Here is a 4,771-nt window from a genome sequence, read left to right on the forward strand (position 1 = left end):
TAGCTTCCTAAATGAAGATAAACAAAAACTCTTACAACTATCATACAAAGGCATTAACTCTTTCAATCACCACTATCTCTCTAAACTTTGCCTCCAAATCGCATACACACATTCCACACACATACTAACCCACCTTTCAATTAATAAGTGGTCCCAACAACTCCTCTTGAAAGTATCTCACTCATGGTAAAATCTAACTAATCATATCTACGTCTTTATCACTCACTACGAACAAACTAATACATAATGATGTTCATAGTTATCATTCTAATTTATTTCATATTTGAAAGCAAAAGCCGTTAAAGTACATGATTTTTATTTTTCATGTGATTTGGTATTAGTGGTACAAGTCAGATTTGGCATTCTTTATTACCATTGTGATATGGAATTTGGGTGAGCTAGATGAAAGAAACAGAGAGGCGTACCAAGAAATAGAAAGAAAGAGAAAGACGACGGGAAGAGTGGACAAAACAGAATGGGAAGGTTTAAGAGAAACATCAGACATGGGTGGTCAAAGAACATGTGCAATGAACTTCTATAATTACATTTTGATATAGATACAGATGCACAGAATAAAACAACCTACCTTATTTATGGACAACTACCAAACGGTATGAACTAACAATAGTTGAATAACTAACTTAGGTATGAAGAGGTTGGATAAACATGAAATTCACAACATATGTCAATAAATCTCTTCCAGAGGTGCAGACATCCTATCACTAAGAAAGAAGTTTATGTCTGTATCCAAAGTAGTAGAAAAAAAATACTTCTACAGGTAATCATAAATCAAAAGATCAAACGTTTCAAACATTAATCAAATTATACTCTAAATCCTAAGGAACTTTTGAAACATAATTTGAAACACAACACTTGTCATCACAAAAGATGCTTCAGTGACATATCACATAAAAAACCAGATACTGACATCATACATTATATTTACAAAAGAAGAAAATCATATCAAACCAAAGTAAGAAGAGAAATCAAAACCAACAAATAAACACTTACAGATTCAGGATGCCCAGTCAATGAGTGTACTAAGCTTCTGTCACATGCATTCCAAACACAAATTATGCAATCTGCAAGAAAACCATGCAACCAAATAAAATAATAATCTTCTAGCTTCAAATCATTAAAGAACATTACAACGGCTGCAGCAAAAAGAATAATGCTTAAGTAATTAAGGGTTTGTGTTGAAATGATTTTTGTCGCCTAAAATCTCAACAAACCTAAATTCCCCACTAATGTAGTATAGGGGTAACCTAGGGTCTAATCCAAGGACTTGGTTCTTGTTAAGTTTAGAAATGTAGAATTATAGCCTAATTATTTAAAAATAAAACTAAAACTAAGTGGGGAAAGAAAAAATGAATTATTAAGGATAAAAGAAACTAAATGCAGATGCATGACTTAACCTATCTGAATGAATGATGCATGAAAACCAATTAAAGAAAACACTTGCCTAATCCTAGAAAACATATGCAATGAAGGAAGGATGTATAAAACCTAATATGCTAAAACCTGAATATGGAAAANAAAGAAACTTAGGGGTAATAGCACGAGAACCAGTAATGCATGCTTATGAATTGAAAATGCAAGGATTAATGGGAAGAAAATCAAACTCTAATTGGTATATTCAATGCTAAAGAGATCAAAACAGAATTGAAACAAAATAAAAATGAAAGAAAAGTGAATATAGAGCAATGGGCCAAAGCTGAAATCAAAATTATATGCACACATCTTAACACTGTAATATCAAATTCAGAATCAACAATTAAAAGTATTGGAAATCTAAAGGGAATGAAACAGGTTCCTAAAGCAATCATCTAAATGTAATAAAATGCTGAAAACTTAAAAACAAAGTTTAAAAAAATCCTAACAGGAAACAAGAATCAAACTCACAATGTAGAATTAACAAAATGAAATTGCTAAAACAGTAAACGCAACTGCAGGGAATGTAAATGAAATTGAAAGGCAATGTAAACTGGATCAACCGAAAACATAAACTTTGAATTAAAATTTGAAATGAAGAATACAGAATACCAGAGTCCAAGATTCCATCGTCTGTCACCCAATGGAGAGATCAAAGACACCAGCAAAGCAAAGTACTACTCTCTACGAAAACTGTAAAACCTAAAACTAAAGCGAAAAAAATTGGAACTGAGAGTCTAGAGCACACTGCCTGTCACCCAGTGCACTTACTCACGAAATTACAAAACTCCCTTTTTATAGGGAAAATCCAAAAGCAGAAAAAGAGAAGAAAAATGGGAAAAGGGGGGAAGAATCAGTTACGGTAGAAGCTTCTTGAATCACTCTTTCAACTACCTCTGATCGCGACAGCTTCCCTTTGTTCTCCAACCGACACCGGTCCGATCAACATCTTCTGGTCACGCATTTGGGCCGATCATCCTTTTGGGCTTTCTTCCTCTGGACTGTGGAGCTCGCATCTCTGCTCTGGTTCTCCTCCTTGCACGAACCCTAGCTGTTGGGTTGAGAGGATTTGGGAGAAAAATCCCGATTGCTTCAAACTTCTCTGCCTAAGTGCTTGAGCCTTACCCCAAAGGCAATTTCCTCAATTAGAACCTCGCTGCTTGAAACGCAACGTTTCATTAATCAACTTCTGAAGGTTGCAGCCCAATTCCAAAGCAACTGAATGAGTGGTGCTCTTCTCCTCAGTACTGGCCCAGCTTGGTTGGCCCAAATCAACACTTCAGAATTATTTTCCTTCAAAACGCACAGCTTCAGCACATCAATACCTAGCCCAACTCTTCCAATCATTGTCGGCCCAGATTGCTTGGTTCATTTTTTCAAGAGCTAATCCTGTAAAAAGAATGAAAATGAAGAATTATACAGCAAAAAAAAGAAAGAATAAAATTCTATAACAATAAAAGAAATTCTTATTTTTATTTTTATTTTATTTTTTTATTTTTTCTAAAAAGTAAAATAACCTATTTATTTAAAAATCTATTTTATTTAACTAAAAAGACAAAATTAACACTATTTTAACAAAACTCTAAATTTAAAGAAAATATACTAAACTAACCTAATTCTAGAAAATTAAAAGCTAAACTATCCTAAAAAAGTAATATTAACATAGAAAAATAGGAAAATTTAGACACTTAACAGTTTGTTAAGTAAAGAAAATGATTTAACATTTTCATCAATTGTGCTATTACTCATAACAAAACAAGCTAGTTGTTTTCAAACATTTGGACGTTAAAGGATGAAAACACCCAAAAGTTGTTCTCAGTTTTTCCTCTTCGAATCAAATATCTAAACAAAAAATAGCTTGAAAACAATGTCACGGTTATGAAATTTTTTAATAACCACTTATTTTAGGATGCATAAGTGAACACACAAATGGAACACAAAATTTCACACATTTTTCGACTTCCAAAACATAAAAACTCATCTCCATCAACATCCCCTCCCTAAACACCCATTTTCAATAACATTCAAGGTTTAACACAAACCTAAATCTAAAGAATTCAAACTTACCAGGTGTAGAAGACAATGGCAGCTCCAACTTATATCTTCCAGATCGACTAAACCAACCTAGGGTTTCCTTAATCGCAATTTCAAACCTCCAAAGAACAGCGATCAAAAATTGCTCAGCGTAACAACAAGCACAACAAAACGAAAAAAAAATTAAAGAATCATAGCTTCCACTACTCACCCGGGTTCGAGTAGAAGGACAACTACGGTTCGACTCGGGGAAAACTATGACTCCAATGCGTCAATATACGGTTCCAATCACAGAGAATGGTGGTTTGGCAGAAGGAAAGAAACGGTTCCCATCATACGACTGTTAGCTCACGGAAGGAGAACGACTGTGAGCTCAGGCATGGACAACGCGTGTGCGAGGTTACGCTTCCCGTCAAACGACTATGAAGAAGTGCGAGGGAAAGCAGACTGGTTTAGGGCTCGAGAGAGTGTAGTGAGAACGACTGTGAGAGAAGAAGAGAGTGCATGCACAATGTCAGGGCTCGAGAGTGAGAAGAGAAAGGGGGAGAAGGTTAGGGCTCGACAGTGAGAAGATTCGAGAATGAGAACACTCGAGGGTCAAATCTCTGAACTAAATGTTACTTTTCAATTAGTAAATTTTTTAATTACTATTATACGGAAGATCCGTATTTAACATCAGTATATAATGCTTCCTTCTACTTACATACGACCATATATACGGATCAATCCTTGGGAAACTTCGTGCCTAAACGCGCCAATGTTACATACGGATATTACAGTGGGATAAATATAAAAATGTCCCCCCATTACATACGAAAAATCCGTATGTACGACCATCATCCAGATCCGTATAAAAAATCCGTATATAATTTTCTCATTATATATGGATTTTGATCTGTATATAAAAATCCGTATATAATTACCATTTTTTTGTAGTGTAAGTTCAAAGAAGGAATAGCGAAAGTGAAGATTGAAGATGGTGAAAAAGTAAGTTTGGAGAAAACTACAAGCATAGTGAAGAGGGCTGCTTCTTACCTTTCCGCACTACAAACCAGTGATGGCCATTTGCCTACTCACCTTGCAGGTTCCCTCTTCTTTACTCCAGCATTGGTAAGTTCTATAACATTATTCAACTGAGAATTTGGTATTTATATAAGTTTCTTTATATAACAATATTGCAGGTCATTTGTTTATACATTACAGGACATCTTGATTCAATATTCTCATAAGAACATCGTAAAGAAATTTTTCGCTACACATATTGTCACCAGCTATATATATATATATATATATATATATATATATA

The sequence above is a fragment of the Vigna radiata genome, chromosome 10 (assembly GCF_000741045.1).
Source record: "Vigna radiata var. radiata cultivar VC1973A chromosome 10, Vradiata_ver6, whole genome shotgun sequence".
Taxonomy (NCBI): Eukaryota; Viridiplantae; Streptophyta; class Magnoliopsida; order Fabales; family Fabaceae; genus Vigna; species Vigna radiata.